General features: G+C 38.9%; 1 protein-coding gene across 4 annotated transcripts in view; it reads right to left on the bottom strand.

The window, feature by feature from the left end:
* Nucleotides 1-11,245, bottom strand: part of CDH8 (cadherin 8) — a 383,989-nt gene extending 372,744 nt beyond the window's left edge. For 2 of the 4 annotated variants that reach the window (XM_037743753.1, XM_017543295.2), the window contains exon 1: nucleotides 10,491-10,578. The gene's annotated coding sequence lies outside the window, so the exon portion shown is untranslated. Of the gene's footprint in view, nucleotides 1-7,290; nucleotides 7,355-10,490 lie in introns of those variants that run through there. The other 2 variants (XM_017543294.1, XM_037743752.1) reach the window with 2 other exon arrangements.
* Nucleotides 11,246-24,672: the final 13,427 nt, after the last annotated feature.

Genomic DNA, 24,672 nt, shown 5'->3' with positions numbered 1-24,672 from the left:
TAAGATTTTGCCAAATTCTTAAATCATCTATATTATTACTTTAAATTTTATTGAAACATGCTCCAGTTTTGAAATATTTATTTTAAATGGAAAGCTAATATTACTTGCCGTAAGGGACTATAACTTTAAAATTACAAGGTCAATAGCGAACACTTAGAAAGTACCCAGATAATATTAAATCATAAAGAAGAACTACACATACACACATATACACATATAGATTCATATCTACTATTCGATATAACTTTATAATATTATTATTACTTTTTTATCATCATTCTCATTGTAGATATAACCAAATTAAAGTACAGAGAGATTAGTATTTTAAGTAATGTTTTATTTTTACTAAACTAGACACAGTTAAAAGCCTGAGGTCATCTCACTATTTGCTAAAAAGAAAGACTAGTGATAGTTAGAGGCAGGCAGGTTAATATTTAATAAGTGGCTCTTTGAAAGAAAAAATTCTTCTTTGCAATGTTTTCTGATTTCCATGGTATAAATACTTCCACCATGACCAATTTTAAGCTTCCAATTGACCATTAACCAGCTTTGAAAATTACTGAAAATTTAACCATCCACTCTGTTAAAACCCAGTAAAAAGCCAATGCTCGCACACCTGTAGTGGGGTGCTTCTCAAATATTAATAGGTATCCAAATTACCTGGAAATCTTGTTTAAATGCAGATTATAATTCACTTAGGCTAGTATGGGACTTGAGAGTCTGCATTTCTTATAACTTTCCTGCAGTGCTGATGCTACTTACTGATTTGAAAACCATACTTTGCAAAGCAAGTGGTTCTAAAGAAGACCAGCTCCCAGCTCAGACCTCCTCCAGATGACCAAAAGGACTCAGTGGTGTGGTGAAAGAGCCACTTCCTCCCTCATGTCATTTAATGTCATGCCATGAACTACTTACCACCACTGTGCAATGGACTGAACACACAGGTTTGGAGAACTCCTGAACTAGGGTATATGAATATATGGAATTTTATACAATGTCACAATACTTTCCTCTCCCCTCACATCTATTTTATGCAAGGCACTGGGAAAATTGATGAGCTAACTGTTGTGCTGACATGCACATGCATGCTATCAGGGAATGTTGCGACTTGGTCTTCAAGTTGATCCTGCCAATTTGAGAGAAATGGGACTCTGCTGTGACATTTAGAACCACACCATTTGTATGCTTGTACCTCTGCCATGGGCAGACTGACACTGTCCTCCTAGAACATCAGAGAATGCCTTTGTAGAAAGTTTTGAGATGCAACTGAATCTTATGTCAGTGTTATCAGTATTAATAAATATTGCGAATAGTAGCTGCATACACAAACTGCTTAACTTTGATCAAGGAAGAAGAAATTGAGCAAGGTTGTGAAGCTAGGGTTTAAAAAAATCAATTTATTTTTACATTTTTCAACCACAGTATGTATGTCTGACCAAGCAACCCACTTTATTATAATGCTGTTGCACTGATTTATATCCAGATAGTGAGATGAAGAGATTTTACAGTCTTTCTGGAATTCTTAAATATAAGAAAGCCTTTAGAATTCCCCCATATCAAGATATCTTTTCCTGAGTAAAATACTTACAATATGACTTTTCATTCATACTTAAATTTCAGAGATAGTTCTAATTACAGCCTGGATTTCACTCTGCTGATTCCAACATTATTTTAAGGTGAACTAAGTCAATTCTCAGATATGTCATTATGCCAAAACATATTACACCATCTATTTTATAAATAATGTGGATTAAAGTTCAAAATGATGAGCAACACGCTGATAGGTGAAGTCTAAAACAAAAACATGCTTTTATAGACACTTCAGGATTCAATCCAGCAGATTATTGTGGTTGACAGGAAACTACGCTTTTATTATCCACTAGGCTTAGCGGCCACAATATTTCATGAAAGCAAAAATGACACAGAGGACCAGTGAGTTTCTATTAAAAATGTTCCTGACCTTGTATTTAGAGCCATTAGCAGCCTGCTTCAAAACAGGTAAATGCACATTGAATTCAAAGTGGTATTTCACGAAAGCAGGGGATGGTGATTCAGTGTGTGACCCAGAGCAATTCACGCCAAGCACTGACTGACTGGGACGGAGCAGGCAGAATAAACCTTTGGATTTTAGAGCAAACACAGTTGCATGTATTCAAGTATAAACAACACAAGATCACCTTTCTAGAGCCTTCACAATTCTCTAACCAGATTCCCTTAGCAGAAACATATTCTGAAATTGTTTATGTACACACAGACACACAGACACACACACATACACACATGTATTATTTTGTGGATCCTTCACTCTGCCACAACCCTTCTGGTCATCCTTCTTTAGTATCAGACGACAAATTTATCCAGATGTCAATCTGTGCAAAAGCATATTGTTTGCTTGTTTTACCATCCAGAATAATACCTGTCAAATCCACCTTTTTTTTTTTTTTTTTTTTTTTTTGAGACAGAGTTTCACTCTTGTTGCCTAGGCTATAGTGCAATGGCGCGATCTGGGCTCACTGCAACCTCTGCCTCCCAGGTTCAAGCCATTCTCCTGCCTCAGCCTCCCACAGATCTGGGATTACAGGTGCCCACCACAATTCCCAGCTAATTTTTTGTATGTTTAGTAGAAACGTAGGTGAAACCTATGTTTAGGTTTCACCATGTTGGCCAGGCTGGTCTCGAACTCCAGACCTCAGGCAACCCACCCATTCTGGCCTCTCAAAGTGCTCGGATTACAGGCATGAGTCACTGTGCCCGACCTCACATCCACTTTTTGCTCTGTTGTTGTCACACTACTCTTCTCTACCTGAAGTTTTTATTTTCTTTAAGTTCTATAATTGATGGTTTCCTTTGCAAAAATCAGTATATAAATGCCCCTCCTCCTCCTTTCCCAAGATGGAGTCAGAAGTTTGTTCTTCACATGGAAATTTTTCTGTTATAGAAATTTTGAACAGGGTGACTAAGCCAGTGACAAAGACAATAAAGTGAAAATAAAATTTCTTTTCTAGTGTTATAGAACCAGATCTTTGCCTAGAAAACTTTCTTGGAATCATCAGTTTAGTTAAGATATTAAGAATAATGTTCTTCTGTTGGGCTTTTTAAAGGCATACCAGTGTTGAGATCATCCTAAAAAGATGAGTGCCAATCCCACAACTCCCTTGCCAATATGGACACAGTGGTTCCAGAAAGTCAATTCTTAAGTCTGATTTAAATTCCTCCTTCTTTATTTAAAAGTTATAAACTTTGCAGTCTTTAAATCATATGTTCAAAATTGAATACCCAAAGACCTCCTGACAACATTTTGTGCAGGTCCTTTAAATCACAGAAATTAATCAGAATCAATCTTATTCTTATCAACTTTGTAATACAGCCAAGCTGTGGAAAGTCCCATGAGATAGTTGTTTAGAGCAGCAACTCTAGAGTCAGATAGAAGTAGTCCGAATCACAGCTCTATTGCTCATGAAATAAGTGACCTGGGCACATTTACCTTATTTGTGGCAGATGAAGAAACTGATGCTCTGTGTTTAATACTACCTGCTTTGAAAGATTGAGGAAAAAATAAATAAGGTATTTTAAACTATTTGTCAACATAGCAACTACAGTAACTATTCACTGAATGTTTCAATTGCTTAACAAAAAATAATTACTGATTTTTAAAAATTATTTTATTGCAATCTTGTGCTGTATATGTACATCAGTGGGGAAAATTCCAATGTTCTACATAGACAGGTAATAAGTAAAATAACTTTTTTCAACTCTTGATTTATAAAACAAAAATGGCATGAGCCAGGATGGGTATAAATAAAATAGAATTTTAGAAATAGCTTTCCCTCCCCACAACTAACATGCAATTAAAGCAATGCCTTCAAATAGTTTTATTAAGCCTCAAAAGGGCTGCATTTTTACTGTCCAGGACCAACCACATATTTCCTTCCCATAGAAGACATGACATTGTTCATCACTATTTTCTGCTGAGAGGGCAGAGTACAAGCACTACCTGTTCATGAGTGAACTATTCTTTCCAATCAAACTGTAGCCACTCATTTAAAAACATTGCCTGGTACATCTCTTTTACAAGATAAATTCTATTGCACTTCATAATCATCTACATTCTTGTGAGGACAGCATAAGTGGAAAGTCTATACTAATTCCAAGATGAAGTCAAGGTGATAGCTGTATATTACTTAAAGGGAGCTCAGAGAAGATAATGCCAATCAGAGATTGCAACAAACTTTTTCTATTTATTTCAAGAAACTTTAGCACTACTGATGATAGAAATTAGATTTCTCACTTAAGAAATGTGGAAATGGTTAAAATCACTTACATCATATAATGGGGGCTTCAGAGTCTGTTATACTGAAATTGAAATGCAGCTAACAAGCCCAGTATAAGTCATCCAGATTCTGTCAGAGTACACTGTGTTAGTAACCATGCTAACAAATGGACCTTGCTGTCACTCTTTCATGTTTCTAAAACTTTATAGATTAATAACCACTCACTGATACTTAACATGAACCACAGACACAGGTGATGGATGAGTAGACACTCAGATAGGAAGCAATTATTTGACAAAAATTCTATTAAGTTATGACCCGAATGTATACTTTATGAAAATCAAGGGAGTTGCTTATGCAGATTCCAAAACACGTACACAATCTTCAGCTACTATAGTTTAGTGACACTCAAAGGCAAGAGAAGATGTGTGTTTTACCACTCTGATCAAAATAAGTATGAATTAATTGTTTTTTTAAAAATTTTCTGAGCATCTCCATGTTGAAGATGGGAATAGGTAGACACAAATTTAAATTCTGTTTGTAAAGCTCAAACAGCAATAGACTAATAAAGAAGGAAATGTGCCTTTGTACTTTCTAAATCAAACTTTGGAGACAAGTCTTCTTACATAAAAAGGAAATAATTCCCTTGTGATATTTATATCACTCCTCCATCTACTTATTTTATATCATTTGTGTCACATCTAGAATCAAGTAATCATATTTTATTCATTAATCTATCTAGAGAGAAAAAAGGCATGGAAAATATTGTTCTGACTGCAAATAAAACATAAATATACTGTAATATTTTCACTTGATGTACATAAAAATGATTAAGAGGATTCCATTTAAAATTCCTTTGTAGTATATTCAATATGACTAAAATATCAATAAACACATCAACAAAAGTACCTTATCATGGCATACTATTTTTTCCCTGTGTGTATATGTGAGGGCCAGGTATCCTGTTGATTAATACAGGAGAGTATGAAATTGACTTTGAAAACACCCAGAGTTGCAACTTACATGAGAGTAAGGTGAACTGTTCAATTCAAATACAAAAATATACTAAAGAAAAAGAAGGGAGGGCAGAAGGGAGAGAGGAAGTCAATCAATCCTCAGTTATTTTTTATACATTCTCAGTAATGTACAGACATGGAATCACCCATGCAGCAACTCCACAATTAGTGCATTTTTTTTGCCAATAAAACATAACGTTGCATCACATAATAGTTTAATAGCATTCTTTGATGCAAGTCTAGTCTTGGAGGCATTCTACTTTTACAAAGCTGAATTATGTCATATTTTATATTCCCATATCATTTAAAACATGATTGTGAGGGGGTAAAAATATGCTTTGTGAAACATAAGTAAAATTGATTTTTATAAATGAGAAAAACTGTGGCTAAAAATAGACTTAGGAGGACTTATGAAGTTTCTGTAGAGAAAATTGTGGTAGCCAAGTCACAAATTGAACTTTGGATATGATTGCATTTCTTTCTCTTAATGAAAATATACTAGTATAGGGTGCAGGGCATAGTCTTTGTAATTTGTTATTGCATTAAATAAATGTTTACTGAGCATTAACTTGGTGCTTAGCCCTGAACCATCTATCATTATAGCATTTGCAATTGTCTTTGGCAGTGGGGGCAGAGAAGGAAAAGTGTTTGAAGGTTTCAAATGTAAATGTTATTCATTTATGATACTTTCCAAAGAGATACAGAAAATCACATCTATACTTCTCTGCCCACTAAGAGAAGTTAAAACACACACACACACACACACACACACACACACACACACACGACATCTAAGCAAGAGGATGGATATTGTTTATGATAGGCAATAGCACATGACATTTAAAACTCAGGAAATAAAGCTTAAAACTTGATAAGAAAAAAAAAAAAACAGTATTGGCCCCAGTGCTCTCCCATGAAGAAGCAACAGAGATTTAGTTACCAGCAACATATGGTAGAAAGAGCCAAATGGCATCCCTTGAACTTATTCTTTTCTGACCTTTTGAAGTTGCCAGGTTCAACTAATTTTCTCTTCATGGTTACATCTAAAGCAGGTTCCAGAGACAGGAACCAACAGTTCAGCAGAAATAGATTAGCATCACAACTTTCCGTAAGAATGAAATGAGAAAGCACTAATAGCCTTTTGGCTAATTAAGCCCTGCTAAATCGGATGATGGCCTTTGTCCATCAAAAAATTGTTCTATTTCATAAATATACATGTATTGGATGCTGAAGGGAAATTCTCAGCACAACAGATAACATTTTTTGAAAGACTGATCAATATACAAATCAGAGTAGCTAGAAAGGCAGATCAAATAATCTAAGGCAGATGAAACAGCAAAAGGAACATGATGAAAATCTCAGACTTGAACCACTAAATGAGTAAGTTATCTGGGAACATTTTCAAGAAGCATGCTGTGTGTGTGTGTGTTTGTGTGTGTGCGCGCGCGCGTGTGTTATGTGCATGTGTGTGTGTGTGTGTGTGTACATAATACAGAGCAACAAGAATTAGCAGTGGTTTATCTACCCACCCCATGAGAGATGTAAAACACACCAAAGTTTGAAGATTTTTTCTAAATTAAAAAGCAAAGTTAGACCATTTCCTCTGTGAATGCCAATAGTGCTGAAAACAAAAAGAAGACTGTCTCCATCAGCTGCACTGAACAACTTTGTAACAAATATAAATGACTGAAACCAGTATCAGCAGCACCACTGAGCAGAATATTTTCAAAAAGAAGTCTTCAGACCTTAAATTGCACCTATGATAGAAAGGCTTCTCCAATTATGCTTGTTCCTTGATTTACCAGACACAAAAGTTTGCTGATGGACCAGAAAAGCGTGGCTGGAAATATAAATCGAATGTCACTTTACCCATTGAAAGCCTTTGGTTTTGCATGGGAAATCTGCTCAAATTGGAATGTTGATAAAGCCACGAGGTGTGCCACCTTCAGCAGAAAAATAACAAAGATTGTCTTTTTTTTTTTTTAAAGCATTAATTTACTTACAGTGATAAGGTTTTCTGAACAGCTGTTGAAGTGTGGATTTGAACTTTTCAGTATGTGCATGTTCTTTTTCCCCACCAATAAACAATGAAAGGAACTTGGAAAGCAAAGCCCAGAGGTACAATTTCTTGAATAGAATCATTATATTCTCATTTTTTGGACTTTATTTGCTTTGTTCCAACAATCTGTTCCTCCTGCCTAACAAGGAGTATCAGACCTTTGAGTACATTCACATCAGTCTTCACAAACGCCTTCTCAAGTGGTCTCCTCCATCCGGCTGAGCATGTTTCATGGGCTGTTTGTTTGTTTTGTTTAACATCGATCATGCTGCCATTGGCTACTTAGATTGTATTCAGTGCTAATTGAGGGGTTGCTATAAATGAATACTGTGTTGACCACAGTTCTACATAATACCCAAATAAAGTTATTTTCCAGGGTAAGGGATTCCTTCCCTTCAGAGTTGGTATACGTACAACAGGCAAATGGAACTGGTATTCTAGTGAGGGCTGCTATAAAATTGTCTGTTCTTCAGCTAAATTCATACCGCTTCAAGAACTCAAGAAATGCATCCTACACACCAGAAATGCAGCCAAGAAATGTTAGAGTCTTGAGTGCAGAGATTTACCCATCTTGAGGGCTTTAAGAGACTGTAAATTATAAAGCAGAAGCATTGATTTCTAATAGTAATAATAATTAGTAATGTAAGATCCAACTTGCAGGGGAAATAGGTTAAGAAGTTTGAATGACAGCATTACAGCAAAAATTTCAGAGCACGGTAGCCAGTGCCTCTAAAACATTTGGCCATTTGTGATGGTCGGGATAACTTGACATTCACTTGGGGGGTGTGGGGATCAGATTGAGAAAGGCTACTGGCCACTGAAGGGCTCTGAATGAAGCAGTCACCAGAGTTGCTAGGAAGACTCCCCTCTTTATTTTCAAAAAGGATTTTCCTCAACTCCTCACCCTCTTCAGAGTCCAGGGGAAAAAAAAGTCAAAGGTGATTTAAACTACTGCGACTGCTCCAGCATGAAATGACTATGTAACAGCGAGCTCCAAATCTGCTAAAGCAGAATTACAGAATATTGTTATCAGAATTATTATTTAATAAGGGGGATAGCTCTAGAATTTATTCCAGCCGCAGAGCTCGGGGAAGTAGAAAAGCATGTCTGGACATAATGATTATGGAGAATTCCCTTTAAGGAGGGGGGGTGGAATGTAACCCTAAGAGAACATCCTTCAAAGGTATCACTTCTCTCGGTAGAAGAACCCCAGTCCTAGCCCCCACCTCATACTTTTATCTCTCTCAAATACACACACACACACACACACACACACACACACACGAAGAAATCCCTGCAACACTGGACACAGCTGATGCGAAGCAATATCTAGGCAGGGATTTTAGTGGTATTTAGCATGAACGACAGGGCTCACTTTGCATGCAGTGAGCTGCAGCAGGGAGGTTGAATGGATGGAAAATCCCACTTTCGAATCTTACATAAACATCTTTCCCACATATAGTTTTTCAGTTGAAAAGCTCCTATAATGAAGCCGGAGGCGACAGCCCAGGGAGGGTTTTTAACCATTGCGATGGCTGTCAGGAGTGTTGTAAAGACGACAGGCGCTTCAAAAAGGCCCCAGCCAACCCCCATCCCTCCGATCTGCTTCGCGATAGTGCCTGATGCAAGAGGACAGTACCCTCGCATACCTTCCCTAGCGTCCCCTCGTTTCCATTGTCAGCCCCCAAATACCGTGACTTAGGGTGAAAGAAAGCAGCTGATCTGATTAGCAGCTCGGGCGCGCTAAGGGATTGTCGGATCATGCCTCCTAAGGAGGAAACTCTTGTGGAATCTTCAGGAAAGGGTGGTAAAGTTGAAAGGACCTTTTCTCCCTCCCGCTGTCTTGGTGATAAGATCTATCGTTTAATTGGAGCTGAAGTGAGCGGTTGACAGCCTGATTTTCCATGACGGACTAATGTTGTGCGTTTGCAACAATAAACAATTAATGTTGTTTGACATTTTACATTTAGCAACCCAAGCAAACAGCTGCCATCTCCGCTCGTGGAGGCAAAAGGCTAGTCCTTGACGGGCCGCCGGCTCCGTGCCTGCAGGGGAAGGGTCAACAGCAAGGAAACTTTAAGGATTCCGCCAGGTTGGGTTGGGGGAGGCTCTGGTGTCGGGGAGGAAGAAGCGGAGGAAATTGTGGATACCTGTTGGCATCAGCGTTGGCGGCGACACGTTTTTACTGTTTTCCAGCCTTGGCTGGAGCCTGGGAGAACGGGAGTAGGTCCCTTAAGAACCTGTTACTTAACTGGCAGAACCCAGGCAACAGCCTTTTTACCTCGGGTCCTGCGAGGGGCGTGACCAGCCCCTCATGGGTTCTCGGATGAGAAGCCGCCAGATCACAGAAAGCTCAGCTCTAGGCTCAGCGTTCCCTAGGATAGAGGCTACGGAGTCCTCGACTCAGGGGGAGCCTCCGTGCGTGCAATCTCTTGAGCTCGGGAGAGACACTGCATGGGGGTCCTGCAGGGGTTCTGGGCAGCGTCTTGGCGAGGGCAGAGCCGCGGGGCGGCTCCAGGGACCGGCAAGTTTGCAGCGGGCACCGCGCCTCGCAGAGCTGAAGCTGCCACTTGTGGGAAAGCCTCGCGCTGGGGCTTTCGCAGCTGAGTCTTGGCCCGCAGCCCTTCTGCGGGGGTCGCCCTCCCTTGCCTGGGAGAAGAGGCAGTGCAGAAACCCAGCGATAGGGCACTTGGGCTCCCTCGCCTCCTTTTTTCTCTGGCTTGCACCCTCTGCACGGCGGGCGGCGGGTGCTTCCCATTCCCCGCACGGACCCCGCAGTGAAGGCGCGCGGCTACAGCCGCTCCTGCCCGCGTTGGGAGGAGGCGAAATAGCCGGGTACCAGCAGGAAAGGAAACCGGCAGGAAAACTGGAGGGGCACAGCCTGGAGCTTGCTACTCTCCAGGATCTGTTGTCAGAGCAGTTTGCAGAAACAGTCAGGCAAAACCCTGAGGCGTAAGCATCACCCACGGATATCGCGAAAGACACAGTTTAGCCCCGAGCCTGTGCTAGGAACCCGCATCCACCATCTAAGAGGCAGGAGGCGCGCAAGGTGTCCGAAGGGGCATGGGAATTCTTAAAAGAAACGGTCCCTTCTGGATCGTAGGGACAGAGAGAAAAACGGGGGTGGGTTGGCGGAACACTTACTCTTGCGGGGCCCTGCGCTGGCGAATGTCAAGCCTCCTGGTTCACAAATGGCTGGAGGGGCTCGGGGTCATCTCCCAAGGGCAGCAAGCGCCGACCAGTCCCTTCGCGCTGGGCAGGCGCCTCCGGATTCCGTTCATGCCTCTCGGAGCTGCAGGGCTTGGTGCGGAGACGCGGGGCGGGCGCGCTGGGCTCTGGGTGTCCGCAGCCCAAAGTGCAGCTGGTGGCTTGATGCTACCATCTATGCACAAACCAGCGGCGGCGGCGGAGCTTGGAGAAGGCAGGGAGATTCCAAATAAATCCACTAATTCTGGGCTGAGCGCTCCGGCGTGCGAGCCCGCCTGCCTGCCAAATGTAACTGTGAAGTGATGTGGAAAAGTGAGCCGGGTGCCTCCCCTGACGGATCTCATTGGGCAGAGCGCAGAAGCAGGTCTACCACTTGGAAATTCATGCAAGCAATCCCCCTCCCCGCCCCCTCCCCGCCTCCCCCCTTCACTCTCGCTCGCTGGCTCGCTCGTTCTCTTTCCCCCTACCCAAGTGGGCGCACAACTTTTCGCTCCTCGCTCCAGAGCACGCCCCGCGCGTCTCCGCCGCCAGAGCCACCGGGTGAAGATGCGCCCTTCCGCGCTGTGCGCGCAGCCGGCAGAGGGCCGAGCTCCGGGATAAGGGGGCTGGCAGTCGATAACAGCAAGCGGAGGAGGTACCCGCGAGCTTTCTCTCTAGAGGTCTCACCTGAGCCCTGGGACTCGCGTTATCTTGAAAAGCGTCCCAGTGACCCGCAGCTATTTTCCGTAGGAGAAAGTGGACGCGACAGGGCAAAGGGTTACGCGTGGGCAGCTTACCTCCTCTTTATTCCAGGGGCCTCTTGTGTGCAGAATAGGGTGATTGTGAGACCCCTGCCTGCAACTCAGACGCTAATGTTTAAAGGCTGTATGTCGCGGTCCTGTGATGGAGCGCATTTCTGCTGTCCCTGTGCTTCTTTGGAAAAATGGGATGAGGGACAGCAGAGGGGCAGCCAGGAGGGGCATGCAGCAATTGGTTGTGGGGAGGGGGGCAGGCAAAGCAGAACTTGCTTGGGAAATAAGGGGAGGAATTACTAGGTCTTCTCAATGTACCCTGCTCTCCTCATATCCTCTCAGGTACCATCCTTGCAGCTCTCCTGCCTCCAGCAAGAGCTGCCCTGTCTGTGGCCACTTCAAGTCTTCTGATGGGCTGCGCTCAGATCTTGAGAAATGGCCACCCTGGGGTAAAGCCAGTGCAAGAAGAAGGGATCATGAATCAGAAGGTCCAGATTTCTTTTCTTTTCAACACTGGGGTTAACATGTAGGCAATGCCACTGTGATCATCTTTTAATAAAATTAGCTAAATATAAGACAAATTAATTCTTACCTGTTTGTTTGTTTGTTTTTAACCCTCCCCTCCAGGGGAGATCCTGCTTTAGTCCCTTCCCTGTGTGCATTAAACATGAGCCCTGAGGGTGGATTTTACCGTCTGGGGACAGAGCTGGAACAGAAGGGGGAAAGGGTGCAGGGGACCAGTCCCACGGTCTGTAGAGCTTGTACTGTCTGACTCAGATTAATGAGAAAGAGTGAACAGAATGAGAAAGTATGCACAATATGCTTATGATATTTATGCAAATTTGACTTTTTTTGTGTGTGTGTGGCATCTAACATTCCATTGTGAAATATTAAAAAGAATATTGACTGCAGCTCTAATACCTGTTTTTTTCACTTTCTAGCTGTCATGGGCAAGAAACTTAGTGGGTTATTTAAAAGAAGGAGAGGAGAACCAGTTGGTATTTCTCCTCCACTGCCCACCCCCGACCCCAGGCAGTCACTAAGTAACTGTTTGCTCTCTTCTCAGATTGTGTCTGCTTACAGGGTATTGGGATTGGCTAATTCTGTCTTAGAAAAAGGAGCAGTAGTCCAGCCTCAATCAAATTATAACTGCTGCTAGACCAGACAGTCCCAAGTGAACAAAGAAATAGATCACATTTTGGGTTGTGCTTAATTCCAGACATTCATTTTCACTTTGAACAAATTTGAACCTTACCTTGGGGTAACTTCTTACATCTATGAGAACTAAAAAAAAAAAAAAAAAAAAAAAAAAAAAAGTCATGTACTACTGAAAGCTGGAGATTGTCACAAGCAACAAACTCATCTCAAAAAAAAAAAAAAGAAGTCAGATTGTTAGACAATATCCTCAAAGCTTTTTCTTAACAAACTATACTGGCAAAGTAAAGATAGTCACAATCCAATGGCTTTTAAAGAGAGTCAGAATCCAATGATTTTGGGTATCTAGGGTTAAGAAGAGTTTGCTTTGACTCATCTTGTCCATATTTACTCTTAAAGCTGTTATATATATTATCTTCCTTGTATTTTGGTCCTCTGGAATTCATTTCTAGACCTGCAAATATCTGCTCAAAGTGTTGCAGTAGGAATTTCCTGACTATTTCTTAAGAGAGGTTTGGATGATTAAGCAGTGTGAAAGAGGGTTAGGGTGATGTTAAAGGATAATGTTAAAAGCCCTATAAGGATATTTCTAAAATAATCAGGGATGCTGAAAGACAATGTATTTATCTCTTTAACAATTCCACCCACTCTTAATAAGATGCAGTGTAATGTCACAACGGTGAGAGTCTACCCCCTTAAGAAAGCGTTTTCTTTTCAACATCCTCTCCAGGGTTATAGCCTTCCAGCAGGAAGAGGACTGTGGTACATAGGATTTTCAGAATGACGACTGAAATTGCATGTGTTGTGGAGCATTGCAGGGGAGTAAAGGTAGGGATTATCTGATAGGGCAGGAGTATAATTGGAGAAGGAGTTGGGGGGAGGGAGAGAAGATTGCATTCAGAATAACCTTGGCTGACTGATGCAAAAAGTAGAATGAGGCAGGATGTCTCTAGCCTGGATCTCGGTGACAGGCAGGCAGTTTTGCAGAGTTACTGTAGTTGAGAGTGAATGAGATGGAAAGGGACTTCATGTAATAAAAGATACTTTTATTTTATACCATGGCTGGAACCTTTGTCATACTTTTGATCAAGGGAAACAGTAAACCAAGTGGCCAGTTAGTTGCTGAGTGGGGAATCAGAAGATTCATAGGAAACAGAGCCCACAAAAGAGAGAGAGAGTGTTAGGAAGACTCCAGCTTCTCTGGTTGGAGCAGGGAATGACAGAATGGAACATATCTGTTATTTGCTGCATTAAAATGCAGTCTTTTGTAGTTTTCATTCATCAATATGGAATTAAAAATTAAAACAAACTAGTAACAAAACAAAATATATTTACCATACTATGATTACTGGTAACCTTTAGGCTTATTGAATTGCTTGTAATATGACATCTGTGATGCCAGGTATTATCATTTAAAATAAAATCTCAAGAACTTGACATATGAAAAATGACAACTCTAATTACCATATAATATTTTTTCCAGAAATGCAGAGACTCTTCCAGTATTTTACTAGGATAAAGCTCTCTGAAATCATGCCTTTTATCTGGGGTATGGAGAAAGGATAAGTAATATACAACAACTCTGACATTAGGCATAAGAAATTTAAATTTTATTTTGGAGTTCCATATTGAAGCATAGGTCATAAGAATAAAAACATCAAGAAAGAAGTTTTGAGAAGTTTGTAAGTGTTTAGGTAAATTTAGGATAGCTTTTTTGCTTGTTTCTTTATGAATTTGCTTTAAACCATTCTCTTAAAAGATTATGAAAATATGATGGTGCTTCCATTAAACAAATGTGAGCAATTCCAGGGATTCCATTAGGCCAGTGGTTTCCAACCTGCAATCCCTGGACCAGCTTCTGCCTCAGCATCCTATGGAGACTTGTTAGAATTGCAAATTCTTAGACTGTGAATCTGAGGGGGGCTCAGAAATCTGGGTTTTAACAAATATCCCAAGAGATTCTGTTACTTGCTAAAGTTTGAGAATGTTGCTTTGGGCAATTTCTTTCTCATGTGATGTATATATAAAGATGAGAAGGGAAAAAAAATAAGATAGTGTATTGTGTTAATATTTATTGTTTTTTTCTCTTTTTTTTTTTTTTGCCCCGGAATATTCTGTTTTAAAACAAAACACCGTCTTAAAAAACAAGATTTTAAAAGAAAAATAAAAGTGTATGCACACTAAATTTATCATCTGAGTACCTCCCTAATGTTTAGTATGGGATTTGAAAAACTAAATTGATTTCTTTAGAAGTAGTTATGAATTCTTGGCATAAAATCATCATTGAGCTTGCTATTCAGATTTGCAATGCTCTACGTTTCTTGGCTGCTGGTTTTCGCTGTCCCTGAAATTAGGCCTGTATCTCTGAATATTGACTATAATTACTAATCTTGAGCTTGTCATTATATTTTCAGTAAATGGAGGTGTAAACACTTTCTGAAAACCACATCTGTGCTGAGAGCATTTTGGAGAAGGTTTTCAAAATGGCATTATCTCCCATCTTCCCAGGTGCTAGGAAAGAGATAAGCTTCAATTCAGCTTCTGAACAGAAACTTGGTCGGAGGTGGGGGGAAAGAGATAGATTTAAGAGGACTGGTACAAAGCTATCAAATAAGCCAGTCCAGGTTTTGTGGACTACACACTTAGCATATCAGTGTTTGTTTTTTTCTCTATTTTTTTTTTTTTTTCTGTAAGAGAACAGAAACTAGATTAAGATTCTAGGCCACTCTTGTTTAACTTGGGAGCAAAAAGGAGGAAAAAATGAAAAATAGTTCACAATGTGTTACAAGTAAAAAACACCAAAGAAAGAAGAAAAAAAGAGTAAGTATTAAAAAAAAGAAGAAAGAGGAATAAAGAAGGTACCCCACCCCCCTGAAATACTACTACTTTGGTACAACAGAGTGTATTTGATATTAAGATTTAATAATTAAATTTAATTGATTTTAAGTTTGGCTTAGAAGATTACCATTATTTGATATTTGAACACTTATACTAATGTACCATTACAGATGTTTAGGGGAATACAGACATATGAGGGAGGGGAGATGAAAGCAGGACAATTATCTTAATATGTGTAAAATATAATTTACAGTTGTGATTAGTTACCAAGTTGCTTATTAGAGAAAAGATCACATGTATATGCAGTGGACAAATGCCCAAGAAATTAAAGGGAAATTAATTATCGAGAATGTGAACAGGCTTCTTTTATTAGTCAAAGCTAGATAATACTAAGAATTTTTATTTGTTTGTTATTTTACTAAAGATGCTGCCATGTGGAAATCAGGGCACTGCTTTTAGGTTGGCATCTCCTGCCTGCATAGGCAACTAGTCCTGTTAGAGTGGATGTCAAGGCTTTTTTTCTTCTACTTCAAGTGCCCTCTAGCGTGCAATATCTGTGCAGGTTGCTATGTACAAGGAGGAGAAAAGAAGAAAGAAACAGAAATATTCTACCAATTGCTATCCTAATTCCTGAATTGCTCTGCTCTTCTTTTCTCCTTCCTCAAAGGGGTCATTTCCACCTAAGTGTTTGGCAAAACAAAAAAGGTGCTGTTGCTTTTACATGAAAAACAAATCACTCATTTTCTAAACTAGGAAACAAATGCTAATCCTTTCTCAGGGGTTTCTTTTGAATATTCATCGTAATTTTCCAGAAGTTTCATACACTCTAGTAATCAGGCAAATAAAAGAAGGTAAGTTGCTCCCTGGGAAGAAATTCTGTTTTGTTGTTCACTCCACCACAGACCAGCTATAAGGCTTCTGAGGTAAAGTGATTAACCTCTTCATGGGTTTTAAGTTTGTGTCTCCGTGAAAGTGCATAAAACTTGTTACCATCCTCAGGGGGGTGGTATGAGGTCTAATTGAGGTTTATAAAACAATTCCAGTTCCATAGATACAATCTGATGTACATTTGAACCAGATTTTCATCTTGCAACTACTAACTGGGTTTCAAATTCTCTTTGGTAATCCACAGGGAAACTGTGATCAGGATCTGTATTTTCATAAACATGTCATTAAAACAGCTCTATTGTAAATAGTGGATTTACTTAAGAGATTTGGAATGGCAGAATATGGAAAAGGATATTTGCAGTAGAAAAATATACTTGTTTTTGCCAACATGTCTGTGTATTAATAAATATAGCTAAATAGGCAAAATTTCTGCAAGACATACATTTGAGCATATCTTCCTAAATTTTAAATCAAACCAACAATAACAGAAGGTATTTTTACTCACCCAGATGCCACCCCCTAAACTCTTAGTCTCTGAGAAAGGAGGAGATACCTGTAAACAAATTTATGTATTGGCATCTATTCGGATGGTAAGATATCTAGACACCTGTTATACAACTTGGAGATTTCTTTACTATTACAGTGATATAATTATTATGCAGGATTGTGTTATATTAATATCCTCATAACTACAATACTTTGAAGGCCAAGGAAGGAGAAAGGCAAGCTAACGTGACATATTTCATTACTTTCTTCTCATACAGTATCTCTTTAATTATTAAAGCACTATGCATAGTGGCCATTGTATGTATCCTTTAAAATATGAGAAAACTGAGGCTCAGAGAAGTTAAGTGGTTTGTTCAAGGTTACATAGTTAATAAGTTAAAAAGTATATTTTAAACCCATGTTTTCCAACATTAAATGCTGTCCAACACTGCCTCTCAATATTAAAATACTAATAAATGACTTTATAACCTACTTTTAAATAATGTAATACACCACTATAAAATGGATTCATAAGTTGCAATTAAAGAGATGCTAAATATTATGTGTTTACAAAGAGAATCTGAATCTTTAATTGCAAGTGATTTTGTATATATAGATCCCAGATTCTATGGCTAACCAATTATATCAAACTCTCCAGAAGAATGTGTATTTTTTAGAAAGCAACAAATGTAATTTTGATTTGACATTACAAGCATCATTCTGGATAACATTTGGGAATAATGAAACCAAATGACATCTAAAGTCTTGTTTATCTCCTTAGTGCTAGAGTCCAAGGTTAAGTCACATTTCTGCTATTGCTATTTAGTTTGTATATCCCTTTATATATTTCCAAGCACATCGGCTCTCCTATGTGATCCTTGCAATGATTTTGTGAGGTGAGAAGACAATATATTATTACTTCGATTTTATAGAGTTATAGGCTTTTAGAGCCCAAAGGGCCCTTAGAGATCATCTAGTTCAATATCTTCATTTTACAGTAAAAGAGCTGGGTAAGGCTTTTGACTTCTGAGCCTAAGGTTACAGAGCTAGCTCTTGAATAAAACAAAACCAGAGCGCAGGTCTTTAAAAGATGTAAGTATGGCACTTGTCCCTGCATGTAGAAGAAATTATTAAGTTAATAACCTGAGTGGTATTCAACATATAAAGTTAAAAGACTAGAAAAAAAAATGTAGTTCAGGTGCCCTGATCCAAATTAATGTTGTCTAGAGAAGTTCTACTTTCTGATATAGTTTCTGGTGACATAACCTTGGTTCTTTTCACTTCGTCCCTGTTCAGCCTAATAATATGCTTGTCTTGGTTGAATTATTTCAGTACCCTAGAATCTGGCTCACTAAGGTAGTCCCAAAGTTTTTTCCCAAGCAGATCACATGTGCTGCAGATTTTTGAAGTGAAGATTATTAGGAAATCAGAGGAAGACAACAATGTAAGAAAAACAAAAACTGTTCTCAAGTGCTCTAATGTTTTGAGAATTTCACCAGTCTTTTCTGTTAAGAAACCCAAACAGAAACAATAACTCATTTAAAATGGTGGTATGTAAAACTAACTCCTACATTATCCCAGTACAGAGGAAGACCAAATTACCTGACTTGCCAAAATCAGGAAACCTACTGAATTTTTTCTCATTCTTCTATTTCACATAATAATATTCTGACTTTCTTCCCCAAAACTATCTCATTGTGTCTGAGCAGGGAACACCTTATTTTTCACTGTGTTGTTTTCTACCCCAAATTACATAAGGCACATAATCACTTTTCTGGAATAGAAAATGATAATAAATGGCACTAACAGTTGTAATTGGTATTCTTAACATCGAGGGTTTAATATCTTGCCAGGCACTATAGAGACTGATTTACATATGTTATCCCATTCATTCTCTATAATAACTCTCTAATTTTTCAGATGAAGAAACTGTGAAGGGAAATGTATTTCGCTTCTCTGAGTTCCAATTAGGCTTCTGCTTATCTCCCCCATATCACTTTATAATACAACCTATTTGTCATGTATGCACTAGCCAAACTGCTTTGTTTTTCTCAATATTTTCAAAACAGTAACTCCTTTTACTTTGTTGGTGGGAGAGTAAAACCTGCAAGGAAGAGGAAGACATTTGGAGTCATATAGCTCTGGTTTCTAAATTCTGGCTGAATATGTTACCAGCTCTGCAATATTGTTTGACTGTGTCCCCACCCAAATCTCATCTTGAATTGTAGTTCCCATAATCCCCATATGTCCTGGGAGAGACCCAGTGGGAGATAATTGAATCATGGGGTTAGTTACCCTCATGGTCTTCTCATGATAATGTGTGAGCTCTCACAAGATCTGATGGCTTTATAAGAGGCCTTTCCCCCTTTTGCTTGGCACTTCTTCTTGCTGCCGCCATGTGAAGAAGGACAAGCTTTGCTTCCCCTTTCACCATGATTATAAGTTTCCTGAGGCCTTTCCAGCCATGACAAGCTGTGAGTCAATTAAAGCTCTTTCCTCTATAAACTACCCAGTCTCGGATATGTCTTTATTAGCAGCATGAGGATGGACTGATACACTCTGTAAATTAAACCAGCTGGTTAACCAAAGAGATGTTGACGATCTCTTTGAGTCTCATTCACCTTTGTATATGAAGATATTTAACTTACAGAGTTGTTGTATTAAAAGATGCAACGAAAGACAAAGGTCTAGTTTTTTATGTTGATTTCCTCTCCAGTGAGCCCATTGATACTCATCTAAGAAGAGCAGATGGTTGGAGAACAGGTCCTTCTATGATTCCTGCAGCTAGGTTACTCCTCTTCGAGTACCATTCTGTCTTGTGGCTACAGGGCATTCAGTCACTCTCAATTAGCCTTTTAAATCCTACCATCCACTGTTCTCCAGTACATTCAGGGCTCTAGGCAAACCATCCTTTCATTCTTCTCCAAATCATCGTGTTCTCAACAGTTAGTGCCTTGCACATAGAACAGCATTTCTTCCTGGGGAATAAAAGTGTGTTTTGTTGTTGTTGTTGTTGTTTTTGTTCATCCCTCTTCTCCTTTTCATTAATACGAGACTAAAGACACCTAATGTTAGAAGAGGGGTTGCTTCAGTTTCATAGTCTGGTAAATAAATATGGATTAATATTTTGTATTTAATGTCCTAAAGAATAAATAAGGGAATCCTGAGGCATCAATAAGAGACAGGAAAGGGTTAGGGGCAAGATTCTTGTGGGAGGAGAGGTCTTCTGTTTTTCCAGGGAAACAGGCTCTGATATCAGTTTGCAGTCTGGAAACCACTCACACTTACAGATGGAGGAAAGGTTTGGCTGCTGATCTTCATGCTAGCATTCAGAACATCTGGTGAGTGTGTTCTTGACCAGTTCAGGGCTAGAGATGAGAAGTACTTTGTGAACAATGGGTCAGCCTCATAACCATTTCCTATTGATGAACTCTGTTGATATTTTTTTTCTTATTCAATTACGTGGAAGCTATGGATCTTGGAGACTGGGTCTTGACCCCCTTTATACCTGGGAAGGTCTTAGGGGAAAATCTGGATGGAAATGCCTTGGTTGGAGCTGAAGAAGAGGGTCTGGCTTGTCCAAGGACTAGCAAGAACACTTTTGTTGTTATTGTTGTTGTTGTTTTGCATAGATTTTATATCTCTTGGGATATGCATGGTTATGGTGCTCCTGGTGATTATAAAGGGGCTCAACCCCTTTCCCCCAACTCCTTGGACTTACTAGGAAGCTTGGCTCCTTAATCTGGGGTTTCAGTTGGGATCAGCTTATTGAGCAGAATTTGACTGTAGAGAAATAACTTATTTCCTTTCTTAGGCTATCTCTTTATGAATAGTGGCCATCTTATCTTTCTAGATGGATCATAAATATGACATGTACTTTTAAGTTTTCACTTACATCCATGCTTCCTTACTTGTAAGCTCCTACTACGCCTTGCACATATCTGCAGCATAAGTCTCGACACACTGCCCTGTCGCTTTATGATTATTTATCTTCCACTCTCACTAGATTGATTTAGAGCTCCATGAAAGCAGAGTCTATTATCCATTTCTGTGGACATCCGTATCTGTGTATCCCAGATCTAACCCAAAGCCTGATACATAGTCGATGTTCAGAAATTATTTTATTTAAGGTAACATACAAATGAATATGACTGCAAAGGTAACTATGGCATTATTGCCAGCAGTTAGCTAGAAATAGACCCAGATTTGGAGTTAAGAAAACTCAGATGGCCCAGCAGAGATTGGTGTGTCCCCACACCTCAATGACAACAGCAGCTTTCACTGGAAAAGAAAAAGGCAGTAAAGAGGATGGCAAAACAAAGTGAAAAGAAGGAAAACCAGGAAACTCAATCTTCTAGAGCAAAAATAAAACAGCAAAGATCAAGAGTGAACAGAGGGAAACAATTCAAATTCCAAATGATGATTTGCATAATGGTAATACTAGCAGCAATAATAATTATAATGACACCAAGAATTAATGAGAATCCATCTGCTTCTTAGTGCCTCATAACTTAGGACCTCAGTGTTTACAGAGCAATTTCTCATTCAGGATGTAAGTGATCCCTCAGGCAGGGTACACTGCCTCCACCGCCCTTAGACCCCCAATGGTCACCTCACTCCAAAGATGGAGTGCCAAAATAGGTTCCCAGAGCGCTTTCTTCCTCCAGAGTTAGGAATTTCCTTTAAGACCAGAGAGAACTATTTTATTCATTTATCTTTGAATCCTCAGTAGCACAGAAGAGATGCTCAATACATTTTTGTTGATTTATCATCTTATATCTATCCCACAGCAAGCTCCAAGATAAATAGGTCCTGTCTTGTACCCCCATTTTTTAGATGAGAAAACCAGAGACATTTAGTCAGAGTTGAAGTCGGAAAACAAATCTGAGATTTTTGAACACGTTGTTTTTTCTGCAGTGCCATACTATAGCCTAGAAAGATTACCAAGGTCACATTGCTTAATAATTACTTGTTTTCTGTTAGCAATTCTAAGAAAGCGCATTCCTTTAGTATTCATATAGAGGACTAAAGAAATCTGACGTCAAAGTTACCACTTCTTATGCTTTGCAAGGATCAAGGACAAGGCTTAACACGTTTGAGTCAGTCTTGAGCACCTAAAGCACTCTTTGAAATTTTGAAGTGATGTAAAACAGGAAAAGGTTTTTGCATCTGGATGTAAAAATCCATGTGTATATTAAGGAAAATAGGATCCATGCATTTCTGATTAATTTACACTTAAATCAATGAAGTGTTTTGCAAAAGATATTTGATGTTCAAGAAGCCTTTTAAAAAAAGACCTAATGGGAATTTAAAGCTGTTTTTGTCTTAAGAAGAGGAACTCACTTTTTTCCTATGATCTTATACACAAATGATATGGTTTCAAAGTCTCATTTACTGAATCTTTTTGCTCTCAAAATCTTTCCATTTACCCCTACCCAGAGGTAGATAACCTGGATTTGATTAAGACTAGCTTTTTATCTATCTATTATTTATTCATTTATTTTGTCAGTAGCATTCTCAGGGAAACAGGCAGATATACTTGGGGAGACTGTCAGAATATTGGATATAATCTTCCTCAGAAATACAAAAGCCTCAGAAGTTTCTAGCAAAATGGAGAAGTGAATGAATCACACAAGGTAAGATTAACATGTGAAGGAAGACAATGCAAAGACTGAAGATAGAGGCTTGGAACAGATTCTGTCTTCATGTTTGTAGAGTAGAAAGAACCAAAAGAAAATATGTTGAGGGTGATGGTAACTGGAATTAGTTGAGCAATCATTATATGTTGGAGTTTTTCAGAATGCTGTTCCATTTAATCTACTCAGTTGTTTGGAAATACAGATCTCATTTTATTTTATATTTTATTGATTGATTTTTAAATTGCTATAGGCTTTCCTTTTTAAAAAATTTATTTATTATACTTTAAGTTCTGGGGTACATGTGCAGATGGTTCTGGTTTGTTACATAGGTATACACGTGCCATGGTGGTGGTTTGCTGTATCCATTGCCCTGTAATCTACATTAGGTATTTCTCCTAATACTATCCCTCCTGAATCCCTCCACTCCCTGCCATTCCTCCCCTAGCCCCCACCCCCCAGACCCCAGTGTGATGTTCCCCTCCCTGTGTCTGTGTGTTCCCATTGTTCAACACCCACTTATGAGTGAGAACATGTGGTGTTTGGTTTTCCGTTCTTGTGTCAGTTTGCTGAGAATGATGGTTTCCAGTTTCATCCATGACCCTGCAAAGGACAGGAACTCATCCTTTTTTATGACTCCATAGTATATTAATTCCATTTTTTAGATGAAGAATGTAAGACTCAGAAAGAGATATTGACTTCCCTAAATCACACACGTGGTTGGTGGCAAGTGTAGGATTTCTCCCTGTGGTTTCCCTTTAGACCAAACTTGTTATAAGACCTCAGCATTTGTCATGCTGCAGGTAGTGAGTCCCCATGGTGATTTCTAGTGGGACAGAGATGTGGAAAATAAATAGGTGGGAAGGTTACTTGCTTTCCAATTTTCTTTCAACTCCCTGATTTTGTCAAGAGAGAACGTTTCAGTTCCCTGCCAGTGCTGATCTCTCTAACAAGCAGAATACTGGCCTAAGGCTCAGAGCCTTAAGCGAACTCCAAGTGCCTTGTTAGAATTTAAGAACATTGTTTTGCATTTGTTCAGTTCATTTCTAAGTTTACCTTGTATTTATGGCAAGTAGAAATAATTTTCTTATTTTTAGGTATGGATATAAAGTTTTCTTTCAAAACAAACGTTTATTTTATGTTTTTAGAGAAATGAGTTGATTAAAATATAATATCACGCAGATGGTGTACAGACAAAAAAAAAGACAGCAGTGTATATATGACTGCAGCTTGGGGAGAAAAAAATATATTAAATCAATATCCTTTCAAAATAACATTATCAAGTAAATTGTCGCCTTAAACTGAGAAATATACACATTTAAAATTGTATTCCTGAGCTTAAAGTTTTTATTCAATATCAAATGTTTCAGATGTCTCTACTTTGATTACCTATAAAATCATCTCTGAAAATATAAATGTCAGGTCTAGGAGTTACAAAAAATTGGAACAGTATAACCTATTCAAGTGGACATTGCAGAAATGGTTTTATTCTTCAGCTACAATCCAGATACAAACAGAATTATAATATTGTATCTCTTCCTGCCTCCCCCTACCAACAATATTTCAGAACAATAATCATCTTCACTTAACATCCAGGACATAGGTTAATGGGAATTCCACTGGAATTTCTTTTTTTCACAGAAGAATGAGTTAAAATAAATCAAATAAATCTTCCCAGTGTACACATTTGAAGCATAGTATGTGAAAACAAACTAAAACCTACTTCCAAGTTTTGTGACTATTTTATTTGGTTTATCACCCAATTTCATTTGGGGAGATATTGTGGTCCTCTTCAATGAAAGTTTATTTTTATTTTTTCTCCTTGCCATTGCAAAGGGAAGTCAGCATATTGCTCATAAAGTGTGAATGTCTTTATGAACTGCTGATAGATATCAAGGAAATGCTCTGAGGATTAGAAGGTGATTTTGTGGCAAAATATCTACTTTCTCTAAATATTACCTTCAGCAGCTTTATAGCAAATATTGTTGAAGAATGAGAATATAAATCACTTCAATCCCCCAAGACTTAATACTGAAGTATCATTTATGTTTTCCTTTTGTTTGAATTACTGGCTAATACTCTACTGAGTAAGGGGAAAAAAAAAAAAAAACGCTCTACAAAGAAAAGTGAACAGAGAGAGGTTGTGGAGGGCGCTAAACACTAAACACACAGTGCTAAACCTTGTGTCCCTTTTGGATCATTGGTTTTGCCTGATGCATTCAGGGCCTTGGAATTTTGGGCACTTCCGTGGGGATATTCTAACTGTAAACCATGCACATTTCCTGTCATTGTCAGATGTGAAATATTCAATTTTAGAAATGTACCAGTTTGGAGTCAGACAATCTAGGATGTATTCTGGGCCCTGTCGCTAGAGATAGAACATTT

Source organism: Cebus imitator, unplaced genomic scaffold, assembly GCF_001604975.1.
Source record: "Cebus imitator isolate Cc_AM_T3 unplaced genomic scaffold, Cebus_imitator-1.0 Scaffold151, whole genome shotgun sequence".
NCBI classification, from domain to species: domain Eukaryota; kingdom Metazoa; phylum Chordata; class Mammalia; order Primates; family Cebidae; genus Cebus; species Cebus imitator.
The sequence above is the reverse complement of the archived record's forward strand: the minus strand, read 5'-3'. Positions and strand labels throughout refer to the sequence as shown.